General features: G+C 33.6%; 1 protein-coding gene across 1 annotated transcript in view; it reads left to right on the forward strand.

Moving 5' to 3' along the window:
- Positions 1-26597, forward strand: part of LOC145269055 (uncharacterized) — a 688318-nt gene that overhangs the window by 508605 nt on the left and 153116 nt on the right. The gene's annotated exons all lie outside the window — the stretch shown is intronic.

Below are 26597 nucleotides of genomic sequence, written 5' to 3' on the forward strand. Positions count from 1 at the left end.
AACCATCGTTGGGTCACTTTTTGTTGCCCACGTCGTGCAAGATTTGTAACAATATATGTGTGTAGGTGAATTGGCAATTGTGCAGTATAGTTAGCTAGAGAAAAAAGGCGCGAAAAAAGCAAATACACAACAAATTATTGTAACCAAACGATGAGAAAATATAATTTTCTATCGATATGTTCATTTTAAACCTCTAGTAACCATATTTTTTTGTTTTTTGTTTTTTGGAATCATTTGAGATGAGGCTTTATAATTTATGCATTCATTTTTTTTTTTTTTGCAGACATTTAAAATCATTATTATATGTTGGGTCTAATATAATATAATAATAAATACGAAATCTGCATTAATCAAATATTATATTTAAGCGTATTTTACGAGTGAGCAATGCCGGGCGGTTTGCTAGTATATATATATATATATATATATATATATATATATATATATATATATATATATATATTGGTAGCAAGTCATTATTTAGGCACGTCTGATTGAACATGATAAAGTTATTCCTTTTTCTGATCTTTCTGGATATTTTATCTATTTACCGAGCGGTCTTTTTAATTTGGGCAGGCATATTATATAGAATGGTACCCAAAAGTTGTTGTTCGGACATATTTTTATCAAGCGCTTTCTCTCGGTGCATCAGGTTGTCGTCAGGAGCAATTGTTGTTGTTTTCTTTTCCTTTGAGGCTTGGTGTATTTATTTATAACGCATACATACACAACAATAACACTTTCCCGACGACTAACCTATCATTTAATTTTACAATGGTGCCATAAAACAACACCTAATATCTCACGATAAAAATCTACAGTCGTCCGACATTAGAAATATCTTAACTAAAAATATTAAAATTCGATATCTTAACACGACGACTAAAATTACTAGAAGGCATGCTTAGCAAAAAAATTACAGCCCTTTTTAAACCGGATCTCATTTAACACAGGGACAAATATACCAGCAGTATTTAATAACTAACAAAAAAACTAAATTAATAAACTATAAAATAGGAAAATTGAAGCTTAAACTAAACTAAAATAAAAAAAAATAATTCGTCCTCAACCCTCCTGCACCAACCTTTATAGTCAATAAAAAAAAATTACAAATACACCAAGCCTCAACGGAAAAGAAAAGAAAAAGAAAACAACAACAATTGCTCCTGATAATAATCGGATGCACCGATAGAGAGCGCTTGGGAAGAATATGGCTGAACAATAACTTTTGGGTGCCATACTATATAATATGCCTGCCCAAATTAAAAAGACCGCAAAGCAATTAGAAAAAAATATATAGAAAGATCGGGAAAAGGAATAACTCTGTCGTGTTCAATCATACGCGTGTGTGTATATATATATATATATATATATATATATATATATATATATATATATATATGAAATAAAAATTACAACTAAATTTACCAAAATGATCCAAGATGGTAAAATTAAAGTATATTATAAATATTAAAGAATTAATATTTATAAAATTATCTCAGCCAGATGTAAAAGCTCGATAAAACCAAATAGGAAATAGAGCTTATAATATGAGCCAAAAGTTAATAAAATATGTTAAAAAACACTTTGAAATGAGTTAAAACATATTTAATTTTAAAAGGAAACACTAGATAAATGGATAGTCCTTAATCCGCGGAGTTTCGAAGAAATACTTTCCTTCTCATCAGAGGGTAGGAATTAGCAAAATGCGGGATCGGATTTTGCATGCAAAAGTATTTGATGAAACAACAAGTAAGTCAAAGATCTTAATCAAATACTTCTGCATGCAAAATTCGATCCCGCATTTTGCTAATTCCTACCCTTTGTTGAGAAGGAAAGTATTTCTTCGAAACTCCACGGATTAAGGACTATCCATTTATCTAGTGTTTCCTTTTCAGATTAAATATGTTTGTAACTCATTTCAAAGTGTTTTTTTTTAACATATTTTATTCACTTTTTGCTCATATATATATATATATATATATATATATATATATATATATATATATATATATATATATATATATATGCCTGTATGTCATCCGCAGTTGTAGGTAAAGAGTTTGAGTAGTGGGTTAGGGTTGGAAAATATGATAGGCAGAATAAAAGGTAAATATAGCTTATATATATTGGATTTAGGGGGAGACAAAGGCGAACACTTTACTAAAGGATGTCTAAGGCAGTTAAGGTACACATTCTCCCGGCAAAATCCTCTATCTGTGTAAGAGCCAAAATACGCCGTAAAATTGAGTACTATTGCCATATTTAGGGAGGGGTTGATCAGAGCACCTTTTGATAGGGTTGAAAACCAGCTTTAATGTTCTTTTCTATTCCTTACAACCTCTGCTTGATTTCTATGCGATGTTACGAGTTTATCTTTGCTCTGTTATTATTTCTATGGCAAGTGCTCAATTGAGCTTCAATCTATGCCCTCTCCCCTGCAAAACATTCACAATAAACACTGTCAACAATTATATCCGCCTTTGGGATCCTATTTCTAAATATTCCAGGAAATCAGAAATAATCCGTGTGTCGAGAGGGTCATCGACAGGAGAATGCGCCAGACAACATTCCGACCTCCATTGTCAAAATTTTAATAACATATATCACGATTATAACTTAGAAATGTTACCTGTAAGCTTCGGAAAGGGTTACGTCAATTTATGTAAACAAAATTCGCATGACAATGTCTAACTTAAGAAAGGTTAAGACGACATGTTTGGTTAAAAAAAAATCGTTGACATTGATATTTTTTTTTACGAAAACTTATAATATATACGAGTCGAAGACAATTTAAATTCCAAATTCAAGCAATAGAAAAAAATGAAGCAGTTGACAGTTTCTTTCAAGATGGTTCATATACTGTAGTTGTACGAGCACACTCGATGCCTCCGTTCAGTCTCGAAGGACAAAGGATACATCCTGCAAGGGTAGCTGCGCATGTAATTGTGTGGCAGAGATTGCGCAATCACCACCCACACCTCTCCTGAATCGGCACTGCTCGTGTTCAATGGCAAGGAGAAGTCCAGAACGACTGGAAACAATGCCGACATAAGTGAAAAGCACATACAGCATCTGGAAGTTCCAAATGGTCACCCATTTAGTACTGGCCAGGCTCATCGTTGCTTAACTTCGGTGTCAAACGTGATTCATTCGAGGAATTTCGTAATTTCTCTTCGTTTTTCTGTTACCACTCGCTTGTTGATAACGGACTTCCAAAATAAGTCAACAGGTGTGGCCTGGGCGGGATCTTAACAGCAACTTACTGACTGACTATCTGTGACTGCAAATTCCATGAACAAAGTTTCTTTTCTTGAAATCCTCGCCTTTGGAACTCCCTACTGCGGATCTGCTTTTCCGCTTATTGCAGCATGGTACAATGTAAACAAGTTCTTATTGAACTGCTTCCTTAAATAAATTCTACTCACTTTCGATCGGGCATTATTGTAGGCATTAACTATTATCCTCGAGTGGCCTCCAGGCCTTGATAAGTGATAACTTCCTATTATAAATTTCTGTACTGTCTGTCTGTGTGTGTGACGCGGTTTAAGTCAGCCTACAGGCAACCCACCCAGGCAATTTCGGTACCAAAATGAAGCTTATGACCCAGCGGATGTTTTAGTGATATTTATATCCATGTTTGGTGTATGGAAATGCAAAACAAATGCAAAGAAATGCGAAGTAGTAGTGGTGATAGGAGTTAAATCGGTGGGAGTAGCAGCAGAGACGAAAATAGTAGTGGTGATAGGCGTTAAATTGGTGGGAGTAGCATCAGCAGCCGTTAGACAAAGTGGTGGTGAGAGGCATTAAATCGCTGGAAGTAGCAGCAGTCAACGATTAATATTGGTTGAAAAATACAAGATTTTTTTTTTATTTAAAAAAAAAAATACTTCCATTTTCTCCATCTGATTAACAAAACAAAAAAAGGACTTTCTCTGATTTGCAACCAAAACGAAAAAAAAAAAAAGAAAGTGAGTAAAACGTTTTCGATTATTATTGGTTGAAAAATACAAGATTTTTTTTGTTTACTTTTAAAAAAAATTACTTCCATTTTCTCCGTTTGATTAACAAAACAAAAAAAAAAGGGGGACATTCTCTGATTATACCAGGGTGGTCAGTTTAGACCACCGGTCATTAAATAAAATAATACTTTTACCCAAGTATCTCATACTTTTTATTCATTAATATTGGTTGAAAAAATACATTTTTTTTTTTACTTTTTAAAACTAATAATATTTTTACCCATGTAGCTCAGATTTTTGTTTCGTTAATATTGGTTGCAAAAAATAAATTTTCTTTTTAACTTTTTAAAACTAATAATATTTTTACCCATGTATCTCAGATTTTTTTTCGTTAATATTGGTTGCAAAAATACAATTTTCTTTTTTCTTTTTAAAACTAATTACTTCCATTTTCTCCGTCTGATTAAAAAAAAATTGGACTTTCTCTGATTCGACAGGGTGGTCAGTTTAGACCACCGATCATTAAATAAAATAATACTTTTATCCGTGTATCTTATATTTTTATTTCGTTAATATTGGTTGAAAATACAATATTTTTTTTTTGTTAAAAAGTTCAAGGAGACATCTCCTACAGGAGAACCGACGAAAAAATAAGTAATTGTTAACTTTAGTTTCGTAAACATTGGTTGTGTAAATACACTGTTCTTTCAAAATATGCAGCCATCTGGCTGCAAAGGGGCTACTTGCCCTTTGTAAAAATTAAAACACAAAACATAGATTGAACTCTGGCGGGTCCATTCCAAATCTATGCGAACCTGGGAGTAATACTAGTATCAAAAGGATGACTCCATGTTCCCGAAAGCTCGCAAATTTGGGCCGCACCACTAAATGCACTTTGAGGTCACAATATCTCGGACTGATTATCTTAAAAAGCTGGGGAAGGGTAAGTTGCTCATTAGCTAACAATGTTATACAAAGGAGATAAAAAAAAAACGAGGTACAGACCGTTTGTAAATATTTAGATACCTCTGATTTTGTGGGTCAACAATAGAATACATATGTCAATGCATATATGTTTTTTTTTTTATTTAAAAAACTTGATTGCATACTCGACAGTATCCTCGAGTGTCTAAGGTCTACTTAATAAACACTATCAATAATTCCCCCCACTCTTTATCTGTGCCTAAACCTAAACGTAGATTCCATGAACAAAGCTTCTTTCTTAGAACTGCACGCCTGTGGAATTGTCTTCCGTTTTCCTGCTTTCCGGCTGACTACAATATGGTTGTCTTCAAGTCTAACGTAAATAAGTTCTTGATGAGCCGTTCCATATAAGTTATCAAATTTACCAAATTTTCATTACTAATTATTACTATATTGTCCAATTTCTACTGTACACTCTTTAACCCTTATCCTTGAGTGGCCTCTTGGCCTTGATAATGTGGTGATAGCTATGTAAAAAAAAAAAAAAAGGTCTCTCGGTACAAGGGTTTGTCAGGAGAACCTGCTATGAGGATACTTTTTCCTACAAGTAAATCAAATGTTCAAAATCCCTTATCTTAGAGTGGCCTCTGTTCAGTCTCGAAAGACAAAGGATACCCCCTGTAAGGGCAGCTGCGCATGTAATTGCGTGGCAAGGGTTGCACAATCTCCAACCACACCTCTCCTGAATCGGCATTGCAATTTCCTCTGTACGTCTAACAGACACTAACTTTTACGAGGAATGGTGCGCCTTTTTCAAATGATATTACCTCAAGTAGCATCACTCCATTAGACTAAATGAATTCTTGTCCTGTAATGCAGTAAGACTAATAGACCCATAAGAAAGATACACTATAACATATTAAAATGGTCAATTGGATAGAGGCAAATAATAAGGTTCTCAACTTCTATACTAACTCGGTGTTTGAGGCAGATAAAGAACTTTAATAAAACATTCGAATATCTATGCACCTCAGATAGCGTTTGTGTTAATCCTAGGAAGGTGTTTTTTACAAAGGAGTCACCACTTTTCAAGGCCAGGAGGCCACTCGAGGATAAGGGTCAATGAGTGTACAATAGTCGATGGGGAAATTGTGTAGTAATCGTTAGTTGTGAGAATTTGGAAAATTGAATTACTTAAAGAGAATGGCTCATCAAGAATTTGTTCACGTTGGACCCCCATATTATAGTCAGTCGGAAAGCAGGAAAATGGAACAGAGTTCCACAGGCGTGGAGTTCTAAGAAAAAAGCTTTGTTTCATGGAATCTGCGTTTAGCATTAGGCATAGATAAAGGGGTTCTTGATTTCTGAGAACTTTGATAAAGGAAAACGAAACGAGAAAAGCCATCCGTGCAATAGGCCATTATTGGATTTTTGGGGGGTGCCCGGCGTTGCCCGGGTGTTTTGAGATGTGTGTTGAGCAAAAAAAAAAAAAAGTGGTAATAGGCAGTCAGGCTCGAACCCGTACCGCGAAGGAGGAAAAGAGCGTGACAAAAAAAAAAAAAACACGTGACGCCTTCGCTGTTGCACCCATCGCCAAACCGGAGGTGACGTCGGTTTAAATTAAGGGTAGACAATCGAAAAGAGGCGACGACTTTCGAAAATATCGGCGAAAAAAGCGACATCTCACTATAGAAAAGTGCCCAGTTGGGGGTGAAGGAATTAATATTTTCAGCCAATTTTTCGAGATTTGTCGACTAAAGGGTCGAGCTTCAGAACGATACCGATCTCGTGAAAATCCGTCGCCTCTGTCGAAAGTTTTGGGCAGACATAGATACATACATACATACGTACATACATGCATACATACATACACACATACATACAGATGTTTGCCCTTTATATATAGATTATATTGTAATAAAATTGTAATAAGAAAGTAAAAATATTCAAGATAATTTCATTTAATATTGATTCTATTTTATTTTTTCGTGAAACTTGTTTTTGTGTTTTTGTAACCTTTATAGAAGGGAGCAAAACTATGAGAGAAAAAGCTTTTAAAACGATAGTAGGAAAACTGTATACAAAACTCGTCCCCTTAAAAAGCATATGTATTACATTTCTCTAAATTTGTTGTTTTCACTTTCTTACTGTACAATAAATCGAATAATAAAATGAGATGGAAGCGCTCTCTCTTTCTTTATGCAGCTATTTTTAGAATTACGTCGAAATTAATGGACGTCCATTTCTCCCTTTCTGAATTTCCATTAACCAATTGAGTATTTGATAAGTTAATGGTTAGGATATTGTATTAATTTCTCTCTTTCAAAAAGGTCCAAAGCGAATATTAGACAGACGTAGTGAGAACAGTCTTTGTTTCTCGCTAGTTCCTGCTACTTCCTCTCTGTATCACTAGAAGAATAGATGAGCTGGCAAGAAGTAAAGAGACCCTGCGATTTTATCTTACCACTAGTGTTCATACTGAAATATTCTTATTTAAGCACTTGAGGGTACTTATGCATCGTTAAACCCACGACTTCCACTCTATATCTGTGCCTAAATCAAAACGCGGATTCCATGAACAAAGCTTCTTTCTTAGAACTGCACGCCTGTGGAACTCTGTTCCGTCTGCCTGCTTCCCTCCGGACTACAACTTGGATGTCTTCAAGTCTAATGTATACAAATTCCTAATAAACCGCCCCCTTAAGTAAACACTTCATCAAATCTCCACACTAACGTAATGTACTTGCAATAACCCTTATCCCTGAGTGGCTTCCGGGCCTTGATAAGTGGTGATCACTGTGTAAAAAAAAAAAAAAAAGAAGAAGTTGTTTCGGGCTTGCTCCGTAGTTGACGGAAATAACCGAAAAAGACCGAGTGTCTTTCAATTTTTAAAACGCTACGGAAATAGATAACCAACATACAATGATAACACGTGGACTATGCATAGCTCCCCATGAGTGCACTGTGAACGAGACATAAAAACTGACTAAGTTCAGCAGTGCCCCCCTCCATTTAGCCCCAAAAGTCCCCAGGAGATATCAAATCTTGGTGAAAATTAACAAACGGTGCAGTTTTATGTAAATTTGAGTTCTGCACCATGGAAAAAAAAAAGAAATGATTAAGTCCATCATTGGCTCCCCAATTTAGCCCCAAAAGTCCCCAACGCCTTAACATATTTAAATTTGAGTTCAGCGCCATGCAAAACTGCTAAATAGACATACACAGAAAATTTTGCACAAATATCGTAAGATAGTCCCCAAAATGGAGTGTTTTTATTAGCCCTAAAAGAGCCCCTGGAGCACACCCAAGAGTTATCGTGAAGTATAGACAAACAAAATCATATAGAAATCAGTTAGTTACAACTTTTCAGAAAGTTTTATAAAAATCCAAGGAATCAATTTTTGTATAATCACAAAAGTGTCAATTTTAGCCATTTTAATCCGAAAGGCACCCCTAGGGGGATGCAACCGGAGTTTTTCCAGAAAATCTGTTCTGTTATTTTTTGCTCACATCATGTTTAATGTTTGTGGAAAATTTCCGAAAATTTCAAGGCGTAGTTATTGAGAAAAGTGCGGACAGAAAACGGACAAGGGTAAATTTACAGACCCACCCTCCTTTTATCGGGGGACCAAAAAAAAAAGGAAATATAATAAATATAACATAAGTTTAATAAATATTTATTTTTTCTCATAAAATAAATTAAAAATGTAGTTTTATATTTTTTTTCAAGAACATTTGTATGAAAAAAATACTTTCTTTTGAAATGAGTTGTATTTTCAAGATAAGTTGTTGGGAAAACTATTTGGTTATTTGTGGAGGTTTTGTTTTCTCAAATAAAATAATCTGCTAGAAAAAGATGTTTTCTTTTCAGATTTGCAAAATTTGTTTTTGAAGAAAAGCGTTTAGAAAAAAAATCAGGGTTTTTATCCAAGAGAGAAAGTTTAATTATGATTTTTTTTGTGTGTGTGTCTATGAAAGTTATTTTGTTTTATAAAAACATAAAAAAAAATGGAAGAAAAGTTGTAAGAAAAGCCTTTTTTTTCTGAAATGTTTAAAACCCTAATGCAAACTCGGACCTCATCTCACAGGTCCGGCATGTTTAATAAGTTTCTATGAACTTTGAAAATTGGTAGAACAATAACATATCATCCGGTGATGTCTGAATTCCAACGACGAAGTCACATTTTCTTCTCTCATTTTTGTATTCTGAATAATTTCATTTCATTTTTAGGTACTTGTACAGTTTAATCAAGACATTAAAAAAATGAAAATATCGAACGAAAAAAGATTATATCGTACGTATCCGTTTTAAATTGAAGATCTCCGAAAAAAAAAATTCACTTTATTAAATCGCGTAGTTTTTTTTTGTTTTTGTTTTTTTTTTCAGTGGAAAATCACGTTTTTATGAGAGCGCGTTGAAGGCAGACATCTTGTTTTGTTTTTTTTTCAGTGGAAAGAACACGTTTTTATGAGAGCGCGTTGAAGGCAGACATCTTGTTTTTCTTTTTGAAATTTTTGGTTGGAGTTTATAAACTCTACGGGGACATAAATCCACGTAAAGCGCCGACACTCCTTCCCCACCTTTAATAACTAGTTTTTCTTCCTAAAAATCGAACCTTTTACTCGGTATTATAACAAATTGTTTTTTCGCTGTAAAACAAAAACGACTTGATGAAATTAAGTTAAATTTTTTTCGGAGAACTTCATTCCATAACAGATACGTAAATTTTAAACTTTTGTCGGTATTTTCATTTTTAAATGTCTTGATTAAAGTGTACAATTACCCATTTTTATTAGCGTGATTAAAATTAACTTTTTATTTTTTCCAATTTATGGAAATATCGTCGACTTACTGGATGAAACCTAGCAGCGCGTTGTTATCAATTTATATTTTTATTTTTTACCTAAGTATTCACTGCAGATATAACGTCTTAGTCGAATTTCCATTCTGTAGACACTTAATGGGGACGTAGACCCTAAATATATAATTTTAGAATATATTTGGTGTCTATCTCCAAAGCTTTTTTTACAAATGTTTTACATATTTCCATTCTCTAAACAATACAAACATAAAACCCACAATATTGTTGTACCATCTTTAAACAGAACAGAAATTACACTTTGATCCAAACCCGAAGGCCAAAAAAATGTAATTTAGTTCTGAGTTTTACGTTCGGCACAACCATGTTATCAAATAATTTTTTTTTAATTGTATCCTTTAACTGTTGTATATTATTGAAAACCGATCTTGAATTCGGACACATTCATCTCAGCCGCCATTTTGAATTATCACATTTAACGTTCAACTATTGTAAAGTCTATATGCATATAATTACCAACATACAACTTTTTTTAACGATCACTAATCCAATGAATTAATTCATTTATATATTTTTCTGTTGTCTGTTTTTAATGTATATGATATATCCTGCGGTGGGTGGCCGTAATAAAAGGATATTCAATAAAGGTATTCCACAAGGAAAATAAATGGATAAAGAGGTTCTGAAGTAATAAAGAATTAGAGAAGTTTATTGAGAATATTTACAGAGACAGCATGTTACGTTTTTTAAGTGTTCCCGCCCAGGGTAGGCTCTCACAACCGGTGATCGGTGATAACGTTCTTTCGATAAAAAGTTCCGGCGGTGAATTGCTCATCTCGCCATAACAGTATATTACAAAAGAAACACACAGATGAAACCCTGGCAGGTGTAATTATATTTTGCATAACGTATGACATGTTCATCGATCAGGTGAGACTATCTTTAAAGAAAATGGGATAGAATCTGAAGACAAGATGGGATCGGGAGATGTCATCAATTAAAAATGGAGGGTAAAGCATAGATCATGTGTTAGCCAAAACTTTTGTTCATTTTTATTTCTGTCAGTTTATGGGGAACCGAAACATCAAATTTAGAAACATAACAGAATTTATGCAATTTATTTTTCATGCCGATTGGGAAATCTTGAGAATGTCTGCGATTTGTCTGGTTGTGTAAACTGTAATCCTGTTCAATCTTAGCTTTCCTTTGGTCACTGACGATCATCTTTGGCCGACCAATCTCTTACTTATAAATTTCCTTTTCAGAATCAAGCAATCCGTTTCCGTTATTTAACGGCATTGTCCTGTTGTTATAAATTATACTTCGCAAAATTATAACTTCCTTTAATGTATATATATATATATATATATATATATATATATAAAATAAAAATTACAATCAAATTTACCAAAATGATCCAAGATGGTAAAATTAAAGTATATTATAAATATTAAAGAATTAATATTTATAAAATTATCTCAGCCAGATGTAAAAGCGCGATAAAACCAAATAGGAAATAGAGCTTATAATATGAGCAAACAGTTAACATATTTTAACATATTTTATTAACTGTTTGCTCATATATATATATATATATATATATATATATATATATATATATATATATATATATATAGGGGATTAGAACAAGAGTCTAAAGAGCAGAGTATATTTTAATGTATAAGTAAATTCATTAATACAATTAAAATAAAAGAAAAGAAAACAGTGCTCGTTGTAATGTAGATATATAAGCTCGATAAGCATATATGTCCTAGAGCTATTTTAATATTGAGTAAGATGACGATAATTTATAATTAAAATGAAAAATTAAAAATTTGTTTCATAAGTAAGAACAAACACAATCAATAAATTGTACGATCGTTTCGGAAACGATGTTTTTTTTTGTGATAGACAGTGAGTCTTGGACAATAATTTTATGATATAATTTTTTGAAACAACGTCTCCTCATCAGCAAAAATATTGGATTTTTTTAAGACACCCAAAATAAGCCTAGCATTTTTTTTTAATTAAAGCAGATGTAACTGGACAATATTTAAAAGATAAAGGAAAATAGATACTTTAAAAACATCGTTTCCGAAACGATCGTACAATTTATTCATTATGCTCGTTCTTCCTTATGAAACAGCTTTATAATTATCAATCATCTTACTCATTATATATATATATATATATATATATATATATATATATATATATATATATATCGCTCGTTTCTTTCTTGTTCTTCTCTGTTTCTTTTTCGTAATCTTTATCTCTTTCTCCTGTTGTTTCCCTCTTTCCTCAACCCCCTCTCTTTCTCTTTCTTTCTCTTTATTTCTCTCTCTTTATTTATCCCCCCTCGATCTCTCTAATCCTTTTATCTTCTCTCTCTCTCTCTCTCTCTCTCCCTCTCTCTCTCTCTCTCTGTATGTAGATTCATTGTTCGTTAAGAACTATATTTCCATCAGTTCTTGCATTGCTTTGCTTCCTCACTCCTTCTTTCTCCTCTCATCATCATCATCATCTCTTTCTCTCTCTCACTCCCTTTCTTTCCTTATATCTCTCTCTTTCCTTATATCTCTTTCTCTTTCCCACTTACTTTATCTTTTTTTTATTTTTTTGTATGTAACTATTACATATATTTACGCAGGCTTCTGTAACTTTCTTTCTTTTCTGTAATAAAAAAGCATCAGATGTCAATAGTGCTCTGCTTTATCTTTCATTCCAAAGCTGAAATACAAGCAAGAATCTAAAATTTCTTCTGATCAGAAGCTTATTACTACGGCTATGACAACAGTATATTCTTTTCATTGTTTTGACTCTCGTGTATATATCCGACACAATTAGACACAGTTAATCAACCGAAAACCACATCACTTTTTATAAAATCATAAAAGATATCAATGGATATATACTCGAGAGTCAAAACAATGAAAAGAATACGCTGTTGTCCTAGCCCCACTTACGTCATCATACTCGTTACACCAAATACAGGATTTGACACAATGGAATACAAAACGATTTTCAGTAGGCTGAAAAGCTGACATTTAAGAAAAACGAACCAACTTTTGTTGTCCAACCCAATAGTTTAGTCCACGTAACTTTAAGACAACAGTGATTGGGTTTATCTTCTGGCCAAATCACGTCTTTTATGGCATGCCAAGCGTCGTTGGATCACTGCATGTCGAAAGCGTACATGTGTTTTGTAAATGATGTATTTTCATAGATTCATTTCGAAGATATATTTCGCTGCATACCACACCAGGTTGTTTCAAAATGGTCATTATAGACTGACACTAACATACATACACTAACTAGAGGAGTTGAAGAATATGAATATCAAACGATATTTTGTAGGCCGCAAAGATGAATTCTACAAAAGGAAAGCATTTTTGGACAAACCCAACTAGCAGCAAAATCCCACCCCAACACAGTAGAGATCCCTAGATGTAAAAACGTCTTCTACTTCAATAATTTTTACCCAGAACTGCTAGATTTTTAAATTACCTTCCGGGTTCCTGCTTCCCCAACTGTATAAGCATGTAGAAGTTCAAGTGTAATGTGAACAGACATCTTGCTGCTCAACTCCTTACATAGTATCCCAGAAACTTATGTCCCTGATAGTAGCCCCCCCCCCTACATTAAAGTGGAACTGAGCCTTGTTTGGGGTGAAAATGGAATTACAAAAATAAAAATAAAAACATTGCAAAAAAAAAAAAAAGAAAAAAAAGAAAAGTGATCTCTAAGTTGGCTCAAATTCGACAAACTGTTTATAGAATCCGGTGCCTAAAGGCGGTCTAAAAATTAAAACCTGTAAACCCAATGAACTTGTCACTTAAGCCTTGCAAAACAAGAATATTTTGTCTCTTTGTTTTAATATGGACCTCTTCATATATCTCTATCTATTATTTTTTGTCACAAAGAGATAATCAGTTGAAATCCATTGCGGACATAAAAAAAACTCAAATCGGAACTCTGAAAGCAGTGGATCGTGGACCTTAACTCTCACGTTAAGATGTTCCTCCATTGTTAAATGAATTTCTATTTTTAATAAAGAAAATGCGTCTGTATATAGAGAAATGCAAGTCTGTTGCCAAGGTCGCTGGAAAGATGGTGGGATCCTTCTATCGCTCCAGAAGATATCTCACTACTGATGCTATTCTCTATCTATATAAAAGCCAAGTACGTCCAAGGATGGAATACTGTTGCCATATCTGGGCAGGAGCTGCCAAAAACAGCCTATCATGCCTTGACAGAGTACAAAATAGACTTCGTGGTTTAGTGGGGGATGCCCTTTTCTCTACCTTGCAACCCCTCTCCCACAGAAGAGACGTTGCGAGCCTATCCTTGTTCTATCGTTATTTTCATGGCAGGTGCTCGTCTGAACTCCAATCCCTGGTCCCCCCTCGCCAATCTTTCACGAAAAACACCCGTCTAGCTGAATCCACTGTGAAAAATTTCCCCCACTCTATATCTGTGCCTAAATCAAACGCGGATTCCATGAACAAAGCTTCTTTCTTAGAACTGCACGCCTGTGGAACTCTGTTCCGTCTGCCTGCTTCCCTCCGGACTACAACTTGGATGTCTTCAAGTCTAATGTTAACAAATTCCTAATGAACCGCCCCCTTAAGTAAACACTTCATCAAATCTCCACACTAACGTAATGTATTTGCAATAACCCTTATCCCTGAGTGGCTTCCGAGCCTTGATAAGTGGTAATCACTGTGTAAAAAAAAAAAAAAAAAAAAAAAAGAAAAGTGAGTAATAATCATACAGATGATTAGGACGGGTATTCTAGCTAGTGTTGAGTAAAATCCCTAAGTAAATATGACAGGAAACGGAAATCTTAAACTAACGCATTGAGAGTTTTAATGGATTCTTCACATATTGAATTTGAAATGATTCCAAACAAAATAATACAACAAAAAGATGCGCAACTAACCAGTTTTATATCAAGGGAATTAATGGTTCGACTTTTCGTAGATGATCAGAACGAAAATCACAAGAAAGCGAGTCTTAATGGAAATCAGTGTTATTAACTTGAAACAAAGTCTTTTTGTCTTCTTTCCGAAAGAGAATCGGAAACATCCGGCTCCTTCCCCAAACCACCAACCATCTTTTTTTTCTTCCGTTGGCTGATCATATTTTCATCCATTAACTTGTAAACATATTGCTTCGATGATTTTATATTTATAAAAGACAATTTTATTGTCTTTTAACTTGGTTTTCTTTCAGCTTGAATTTCTCTTCCTCTCTCTCACACACACACCGCTCGAGTACAACTTTAAACTTCATCCGGTGAGGAGTCAGTCTCTCTCTCTCTCTCTCTCTCTCTCTCTCTCTCTCTCTCTCTCTGTATAATATATATATATATATATCTACATATACATATGTATATATATCTACATATACATATATATATCTACATATACATATATATCTACATATACACATATATATATATATCTACATATATATATACATATACATATATGTATACATATACATATATATATACATATACATACATATACATATATATATACATATACATATATATATACATATATATATACATATACATATATATATACATATACATATATATATATACATATACATATATATACACATATATATACATATATATACATACATATATATACATACATATATATACACATATATATGCATATATATATGTATATATATACATATATATATACATATATATATACATATATATACATACATATATATATACATATATATATATACATACATATATATATACATACATATATATATATATACATATATATATACATATATATATACATATATATATATACATATATATATACATACATACATATATATACATATATATATACATATATATAAATATATATATATACATATATATATATATATATATATATATATATATATATATATATTCCTAAATAAATATAGCATACCAGTACGAATAGTTGGGATTAGTGACTTTATTTCTAAAATTCGAAATGGGATAATGGAAACATATTAAAGGTATTTACAGCTTCTCTTCCAATTTTTGTAATTTTAATCATGTCGAATCACACTTTATTTCCTTTTGCCGGATGGATTGTTGCCATTTTTTCTAATGATTTAAGGGCAAAATCGATTCATTGATTAATATAGTAATTAAATATTCGATTTTGCGCTACGAAACAAATACTGTCAAGAATTGTAAATGTCAACTGAATTAAAGGAATAAATTATAAGACGATCAACATCATGAATTTTGGAATATAGTTTTTTTGTCATTTATTCACTATATATATATATATATATATATATATATATATATATATATATATATATATATATATATATATAGATAGATATATAAAATGAAAATTACAATTGAATTTACCAAAATGATCCAAGATGGTAAAATTAAAGTAAATTATAAATATTAAAGAATTAATATTTATAAAATTATCTCAGCCAGATATAAAAGCTCGATAATACCAAATAGGAAATAGAGCTTATAATATGAGCAAACAGTTAATGAAATATGTTAAAAAACACTTTGAAATGAGTTAAAACTTCGAAACTCTGCGGATTAAGGACTATCCATTTATCTAGTGTTTACTTTTCAGATTAAATATGTTTTTAACTCATTTCAAAGTGTTTTTTAACATATTTCATTAACTGTTTGCTCACATATATATAATAATGACATCAAAAGGATGTAGTGTTTACCCGACAAACGAAATGGTAAACTTGAAACTAATATAAATAACAGTATTTATATATAGATAATTTAATCCCAACCGAATAAAAAAGGTCAATACGCAATAGAGAGTAGAGCTTATTATAAGAGAAAGAAAATTAAAACTGTAAGTTGAACTTTACAATCAAAATTTATTGTTCGACTGAATATTCCAAAAAATAATTTACAGAGTCTAATTGTTTGGGGAGTATTCAGTTGAACAATAAATTTGATTGTAAATTTCAACTGACAGTTTTAATTTTGTTTCTCTTATATATATACGGGGGGGGTGCAGTAAGTAATGCCTCTGGCCCACTTCCCATAGCAGTAGAGCAACGAAACTTGGCACAGTTATTAGTCTTTCTCTACATAGGAACCACCCAGAGTTAGGCATTTCTCCCATCGTTTGATGCAGCTCTAGAGACCATTTTTGTAGAACACCCCAGGTTGGTCCTCCAACCACGACGTGACTTCAGAAATCCAGGCTGTGAATCTGTGAAACGCCTTCATTTCAAAAACAACTTCATGGCTGGGAAGAGGTGAAAGTTAGAAGGTGCAAGGTCAGGAGAGTAGGGAGGATGGGGTAGGATTTCATGACCACACGCCCGTGCTTCTGATCTGGCGACATGCGAGTTGTGGACTGGAGTGTTGTCCTGCAGGAGGAGGGTACCTTTGCTATCTTGCCCCGCCTCTTGATTTTGATAGCTTTCCTTAATTTCCTCAACAGTGAAGCATAATAGGCTCCTGTAATTGTGGAATCCTTTGTCAGGAAATCTGTCATCACTACGCCGTCCTGATCCCAGAAGAATGTGAGCATGACCTTGCCAGCGGAGGGCTGCACCCTTGCCTTCTTTGGTGAGTCCAAGTGCTTCCACTGCATTTACTGGGCTTTGGTTTCTTGATCATAGTGATGGACCCAGGTTTCCTCCTGTGTAATCAATCTTTTGAAAAACTTTGACTCATCTTCTTGGCACATCTCCAAATTCATCCTCGAGCACTCGACGAGTTCTCGCTTCTGGAATGGTGTGAGCAACCTGGGAATCCATCTCGCAGACACCTTATGCATATGCAAATGGTCATGAATGATAGTTTCCACAGACGCTGTACTAATCTTGATATCTTGGGATATTTGGCGAATAGTAATGCGCCGATCTCCCAAAATTGCAGCGTCAACTTGACGGACAGATGCCCATCAATGGCAGAAGTAGGGCGACCAGGTCTTGGAGCTGTTTCCACAGACTTCCGGCCATGTTTGAATTCACGATGCCAGCGTTTACAAGGTCACATGATGGGGCATTATCACCATAAGTTTCTTTCATTTCATCAAAACTCTCCTGCGGTGTGCGTCCTTTAAAATACAAAAACCGGATCACTGCTCGACATTCAACAGGCTCTATTTCACACCTGACTCAGTTCAATCATCTGTAAAACAGAAATCACAATTAGTTCAGAGCTGTAATTTGCCACATAACCCGTAGAGATATAAATCATTGCACATGCAAAATTTCAGCTAGATTAGACAACTGGAAGTGTGTCAGGGTCATTACTTATTGCACGCCCCTCGTATTATATATATATATATATTATATATAGTCATCCACATACAGTACTGCTTCGCTGTTTCATATATATATATATATATATATATATATATATATATATATATATTATATATATATATATTATTATAAATGTACATGTATATTATATATGTTATATTATATAGATATATATTATTATATATATGTTATATATATAGGTTATATATATATTATATTTATTATATATATGTTATATATATTATATATATTATTATTATATATATTATATATATATGTGCATATAATATATATGATATATTATGCATATTGTTCGACTGAATATATGATATATATTTATATACATATATATATATATATGATATATAATGTATATATAATAATATACAATATACATATAATTATATATATACAAATATAATTATATACAATATACATATAATTATATATATAATATATATAATATATATCTATAATAATATATATAATGTATACATATATATATATATATATATATATATAATCACTCACGCTTGTTTATTGTTCTTTTTAGCTTTCTCTATGTCCTTCTCTCTCATTATTTATGTCCCTCGATCTCTTTAGTTTATCTCCCTTCATATTTCTCTCTCTCTCTCTCTCTCTCTCTCACTCTCTCTCTCTCTCTCTCTCTCTCTCTCTCTCTCTCTCGATATGCAGATCCATTGGTCTTTAAGACATATGTTTCCTTCAGTTCTTGGATTGCTTTGCTCTGCCTTACTTCTTCTTTCTCTTCTCGCCATCCCTCGTAACCTCGCTCTCTTTCTTTCCTTATATCTCTATTTCTCTTCCTCTCCCTCTGTCGTTCTTGTATGTTTTGCTTTGCATGTAATTATAATTAGAACCAGAAAGAAGTTAATGGATATCCATTTACCTCTTTTCTGATGTTTCCATTAATTGATGATTCGATAAGTTAATGAAGTTATACTTATTATTAGGGAAATGTATTAATCCCTTAGAAAGTGCGTTATAAAGTTTTTGAATTATATTGGCATATATTGTTGTTGCTGTTGTTCATCATCATCATCATCATGCTTATCAACTGTGCTGGTGTAAACGATGGCTTAGTGGTTAATGACTAAGACTGAAAACCTGCGTGTTCAAAGTTCGTATCCAATTAGTTCCATAGAAACACTTTCATCAAACCAATACCGTGTAATGAAGAGCAAGCCGACAGAGATTAAACGAGTTTTCTAGTGCAACTGGTTTACTTGTGCTTAAAACAGGAACATCCTTGACGTGTCATTGATACGTCAATGACACATTAACTCTTAAAATATATAGAAACGCACATGGGACATTTTAGTCAGTTAGTCTTCAGTTGAAGTTACAGTCAACGGTTCGAGCCCAAAAGACACAGTCGCCAGTTATTCTAAGAGAGGAAGCGATGTATTGCAGATGAATTGATAGAGAAATTTCCACCCTTCTTCCACCGTGAAACGAATAAAGTTCCAATTGTCCAGAGAATTGAGACTTGCTTTTTAATGAGCTTTTGTCCCAGGGGAGCCAACACGGTCAAAAAATGTGGAAACAAGATATGAAGCTACATTCTGTTTTATCCTTATAAATCCCTCAAAAGGGCTGACACACCATAAATATGAACATTGGTTCAATATAAGCAGAGACACCCCCCCGCCGCCTGCAACAGGACAACCGTAAATAAAGTCAACCATAGAGACATATTTATATTAGTATTTTCAATGCTAATCGAAATAATAATAACTCCTCATTAAATACCACCGGGTACGACTTTAAACTACATCCTGTGCGGAGGCTCCAAACTGGAAGTTTTGGAAAATGCGGATTCCCCCTCCCCCTCACTAGTTTCCATTATACCTTATGCTCTTGCGAGTTCACTGTGATCACTCATAATTACTTTATAATCGAATAATACTCCTTATTTCTTTGGATATTACATGTGGTACTCTCCTTTCTGAATATTGAATGGCAGCCGCGCAGAATGAGTTTTTTCTTTGCCTGATCCAACTGAAATATGCGGGTCCCCTTGAACAAAATTAGAATAAGGATTCCAGACTAGTTTTAGTTATATATATCTTGATTTTAGGTTTTTTTTTTATGGGAAAAAAATAGAATGAAACTGTTATTTTCGGGAAATTAATTTTAATTGTCCTAGAACGGGTATGCTTTTAGCTGTATTATATAAATAAATGTAGTCATGTACACCATTTTATAGCATTTAGAATCGAGTTTTATGATGTGTGCCATTATCTCATTACATTAATGATGATAATCATTAATGTGATGAGAACTATACGGTTTACCTGTGGCGAAAGTTGTGATGTATGCAAGAAAGAACGTGATGAAAAGACTAAACTAGCCAGTTCTCTTTGGTTAGATCTGCGAGACCAGGCAGACGTGTTTTGGGGGAACTTCTTACCTTCTGTATTGATACAGAGAAACAGGATGGATTGGGGAGTTTTATGATGCCTTATTCGAATTTTTAACAAACAAGAAATATAAAAAAATGTTTTTATTATATTGAAATAAATATTATTGAGTACATCAAGGAAAATATTATTAGTATAATATTATAAAAAGTTCACCCCTTCCATATAAAAACTAAATACCGTTGTATACTATTTGTGCCTCCAGTATCTTAATGAGCTATCAACATATATACTGAAATTACTTCTTTCCAGAAAATAAAAACATATTTTATCTATCATTATACTGAAACAGAGTTAATTAACGTTTGTTTCACTAATCGGTAAAAAAAAATCAAAATACATGCTGTAATATTCCTCTTTTATATTTGAAAAAAACTTCCGTTATATTTGTTCAAGTTAGTCGTAAATTGCAATTAACTAACAAATTAAACAATGTACGTTTTTTCCACCTTTTGTTCACTTCATGTTTGACTCCCTTGCTTTTTTATTCAGTCGTCTGCTAATCAATTTCTCTCTCTACTTTTTTTTGAGGTAATAAAATCCTAGTCCCATCTTTTTCTGTATTGACAACGAGAGACAGCGAAATGAGGCTAGCGACGGATAGCTGTCAAAAAGCATACTAAAAAAAGTAGTGATTTTCATTCAATACGGAGCAACATCTAGTCTTCCAGCTAGTAATCTATCTATCTATCTATCCATATCTATCTATCTATATATATGTGGATAACAAATTAAAGCCCCTCCCCCTCTTTGGGTTGAGCACTTTGTAAATATATATTCACCCAACGCGTATTTAAGCTATTAAGCGAATCCCACTATTTATTTGTTTGTAAACAAACTGATGGTTTGAGCACTGTCTGCGATAGGCGGGTGTGGATTTAATACACACTTGAGGAGAAATGTTTACACCACTGATTCTTGGTCCGATGGTTAGAGCTGTCGACTGTCAATGCGACTGTTGTAGGTTCGATCCACGGCTGGCAAAAGGTGTATTGATGAGTTGTGAAACAACGAAACAGTACTGTATGTGGATTATATATATATACTAGCAAAAGTACCCGTCGTTGACTGGGTTCAAAAACAGCCTACAGAAAATGGACTCTGATTTATGAAAGTATGATAGGTTATGAAAAGGAAGGGTTGTAAAGAGATAGCTTCGAATTTGGGGGTATCAAAACCAAAGCAAAATATGATGAAAGTAAAAATAAAATAGATAAACCTCATAATTTATTATACCATACCTGTTCACACTGAAACACTTATCACAAAATTCTGTGGATCTATATTAAAAAACCTTGTTAAACTTTGTGACGTATTTCCATTCTATGAAGGTTGGGCGCGAACGAACACCCCATAATTTTATTATACAATATTTCTTCAAACTGAAACATAATTATCAAAGTATACTTACGCAGATAGATATGAAAAGTCTTTATTAAAGTTTGTGCCTATTTCCATTCTATGGAGGCCAGACGCGAACGCAGACCCCACAATTTTATTATATCATCCCTATTTAAGTTAAGACATACTTATCAAAGTATTCTTATGTACATCTATATCAAAAACACTTGTAAACGTTTTTTTTTTTTAATTTTTAAATTTTGTATTTCCATACTTTGTGGACCAGGCGCGAATGCAGACCCCACAATTTTAATGAATCACCGTTCTGCCTGATCAAACCTACCTTTTCTTGTGTCTCGATACAACTTCTATCATTATATGCAATCAGTTTTTTTAAAATAGTCGAATATATAGGAGCCTATTCGTGACCAGACACACACACACACACACAGACATTCAGATTTATATATATATATATATATATATATATATATATATATATATATATATATATATATATATATATATAAGGCAAAAGCGGCGCATGCGTTTTTGTATGTCCGCAAACCCCTTTTTCTTGATCGGGTTACTATTTTTTTTATAACTTTCTATATATTCCCTAGATCATAATATTTACGATTTGCGAACGGATGACGTCACTACATTTATTTTGATAGACTTTTATAAAATTTCCTCTATTCTGTCCTTTCCCGTGTTTGTCGGTTTGTTTCTTTTTCATATAATAAAAGCGAAACTTAAGCAAATCGATTCGCCTGGCCTTCGTGGCCAAGACGTCTTGAAGGCAATCAGCTTTGTATCCATGTCGAGGAAACCCTTCATATCAAACAATTGCTATTCATTTGGAGAGCTCCCAGCTGGTTTTCCCCCACATTGTGAGAAAGCAAAATATGCAGAAACTGGCCTGCAGCCAACCTTCATTTCTGCGCCTGCATGATTCTTAATTTATTCACTTCAAGTCAACTTTTTAATAGTTAAATTTGAACGCTTTTTCAGTTCCTCTCGCAGCGTAACGTAGCGGTAAGATCTCAGCTTTTCTTTTACTTTCTTTTCCACCTTCGTTTATGAGTTCAAGCCTGCCTGCCTACTACCAGTTTTTTTTTCCAAGCCCCCGGGCAACGCCGGGCACCCTCGCTAGTTGATTATAAAATAACCAAGAAAAATAAGTCTTACAAAATGAATGTATTGCTACCTGGCTTGCACGTAAATATTAAATTTCCGTTTGATATAATGATATTAATCAACTTATCAACATTTGTATTTTAACTTTGTTTTTCTTTCTCTGCACATTACTTCATCTGACATCCCTTAGGTGCAAAATGAAAGATAAGTAGATATTAAATCTATTGCTAACGAGATCATGTTAGCGAGTTTCTATACTGTGTAGAAGTAATTTGGGGGAACTTAAAAACTGAACGTGTAGATAATAATATTTAAAGGTATTTCATAGTCGGACGTTATCACCTTTCACACATATTTAAATAAATTGATATGTATTCTTCAGATTTATTTGATCTATTCCCTGCTTCCTTTGTTTCAGCTCGTTTGACTCATTGGTCTGGTGATCTACTCTATCTTCTTTCCAAGAACTTCAGCCTTATGGAACTCCCTTTCTGCTGACTGTTTTCTTCCTGTTTATAGCCAATAGTTATCTCCTGGTTTTGTGGTATTCAGCAGCCGTTCTTATTACCTTCTTGTTTTGTCTGGAGCGATTTCCATAAAAAAAAATGATGGTCGAATCAGCAAAGGTTTAATTGGTGATCATGTTGTCATTACGGTAAACTATTCTGATCCATTTTAAAATGAATTGTTCCAAAATCAAAACGTATATCGCCCTATCGACTGTCGTTATTTTATTCGATTCTATTCCGACATTTTTTAAAATGAAATTTTGCAAAACAACGTAAACAAGTTCTCTTCTGTTTGCCTGCTTTCCAGCTGACTACAATATGGTTGTCTTCAAGTCCAACCTAAACAAGTTCTTGATGAGCCGTTCACCTTAAGTAATCCAATTTACGAAATTTTCAATTACTAACGATTGCTATGATATTGTCAAACTGTCTACTGTACACTATTTAACCCTTATCCTCGAGTGGCTTCTGGGTCTTGATAAGTGGTGACTCCTATGTAAAAAAAAAAAAAATCAAAATGTATATCACCCCGTCGACTAAAACGATAACATTTAAAGTAATCACATTTTAAAAAATGGCCTTCGTTTTATTTTTTGAAAAATTAATTTTACGGTAGGAAGGCTCAGGATATTTATTGTTAAAAAAATTAAATTGTTACAATTCTGAATAAATAAAGAAATAAGCGACATAATAGAAGACTGTGTGATTTTGTTTTTATACTTAATAGTATTTACCCTGACAGGCATTTATTACTTCGAAAGGAATATTGTTATTAATAATCTACTCAATCACAAGCAATATGAATTTCGTCCTGCAAGCTGAAGAGCTAGTGTGCTAACTTTAATATTACACAGAAATCAGTGAATTAATTGAAGAGGTTAGGCTTTTTTTTTACAAGGAGGTTACAACTTATCAAGCCCCGGAAGCCACTCAGGGATAAGGGTTATTGCATGTACAGTACGTTGTACGTTACTGTTGAGATTTCATAAAGTGTCTAGTTAAGGGGGCGGTTCATCAGGAATTTATTTACGTTGGATTTGAAGACATCCAAGTTGTAGTCAGGTGGGAAACAGGCAGACGGAACAGAGTCCCACTGGCGTGCTGTTCTAAGAAAGAAGCTTTGTTCATGGAAGCTACGTTTTGATTTAGGCACAGATAGAGAATGGGGAAAATTTTTGATAGTGGCTTCAGCTAGACGGGTGGTTCTCGTAAAAGACTGGCGAGGGGGGACCAGAGATTGGAGCTCCGACGAGCACTTGCCATGGAAATAACGGTAAAACAAAGACAGGCTCGCAACGTCTCTTCTGTGGGAGAGAGGTTGCAGGGAAGAGAAAAGGGCATCCCCCACTAAGCCAAGAAGTCTATTTTGTACTCTGTCAAGGGAGGATAGGCTATTTTTAGCAGCTCCTGCCCAGATATGGCAGCAGTATTCCATCCTTGGACGGCTTTTATATAGATAGAGAATAGCATCATTAGTGAGATATCTTCTGGAGTAGTAGGAACCCATCATCTTTCCAGCGACCCTGGCAACAGACTTGTATGTGTTCCATTTCATATTAGGAGTAAAGGTCAAGCCCAGAAGCTTGTCTTAGAACAATAGATAAATAAATAGTTTTGATAGGGTTTCGCAAAACGTTTTATTTTACTGGCTTGCTAGCTGTGAAATATTTACAAGTTTCTTCTCAACTATCAAATCTTTTCTCTCTAATATAAATAGAAAAAAACCCCTCTTCTCTTCAAGTCTGTTCTTTATACATATACTAGCAGGGCTACCCGGCGTTGCTCGGGACCGTATAAACAATGAAAAAACAAAAGCAGATATTGAACATATGTTTTATTCTTAGGGGAGAGGAATCTTTCATCTCAAGTTTTAGCGTTAATGACAGGTTTTTTTGGGGCCCCCCTCGAAGATAACTGATCAGTTGACCAACTTCTAGTGGTCCGTTTGACGTGAAATTTCGATATTTGTCATCCGGGTGATGGGGCTTCGATATGATACCAAATTTGTCAAGTTTGGTTCCGTCTTTCAAAAGTTTTAGCGTTACAAACAAACATACATACATACACACAGACGTTTGGCTTTTACATATATAGAAGATAAACACCGATTAATTCAATTTCTCTTTGAATGCCAATCAATTTCTCTCTCTGCTTCTCTCTGGGGTAATAAAATCCTAGTCCTAACTTTTTCTGTTTTGACAAAGAGAGACAGCAAAATGAGGCTAGCGACGGATAGCTGTCAAAAAGCATACTAAAAAGAAAACATAGTGATTTTCATTCAATCTCGAGCAACTATACATTTTGATTCTTTTTTGCATAGGAGTTACTACTAATCAAGGGGCAGAGGCCACTCGAGGATAAGGGTTAAAGAGTGTACAGTAGTCGGTTGGACAATATCATAGTAATCGTTAATAGTGTCTGCATTAAAAACAAATTCGTCGATTGATAATTTACTTTATTACTTGTTTAACCTACTTCCCTTTTTTGTCATCTTTTTCTGTTATTCTTTTCATACCTCTTGAGCCCTATTTTGACACCATAGACTCATAAGAATCACAGGCTTGTGGAACTCTCTTTCTGCTAACCGTTTTCCTTCGACCTCTAACCTTTGTCTTTTTAGGCATCTCTTTGCATTAATCATCTATCATTCTTGTTAGTTCCTTACATTAAGTGGCTTCAATCTTTGTCTGGGGCGATTTCCATAAAAAAAATTATATTATTAGCTATAGATTTAGTATCTATTTATCTCTCCTTCGCCCCCTTCTCTTGTAAAAGTAGTCATTGAACAGCTGAAATACATTGTATCAATGCTGGCGTTCTTCAAAGATCGATTCTGAGCCAAATCCTCTCCCTGATCAATGATCTCCTAAATCACATTTTCAGATCATTTTGTGACATCTATGCAGAGGACACATCCATATATTGCAACAATACCAGGAGGTTTAATAATCATGATATGTCATTCTATTATGACATATTATGAACATGTTGTGTAATGGGGAAAATGTGACTGGTTACTTTTAATACATCTAAAATCAAGATTCTCTCCTTCAACGATCACTCTGATTCTTACTTTATCCCAATTGAAAAAAACTATCAATAATCCCCCCCCCCCACTCTTTATCCGTGCCTAAACCT

Source organism: Euprymna scolopes, chromosome 45 (genome assembly GCF_053919585.1).
Source record: "Euprymna scolopes isolate OS-2025 chromosome 45, ASM5391958v1, whole genome shotgun sequence".
Lineage (NCBI taxonomy): Eukaryota > Metazoa > Mollusca > Cephalopoda > Sepiida > Sepiolidae > Euprymna > Euprymna scolopes.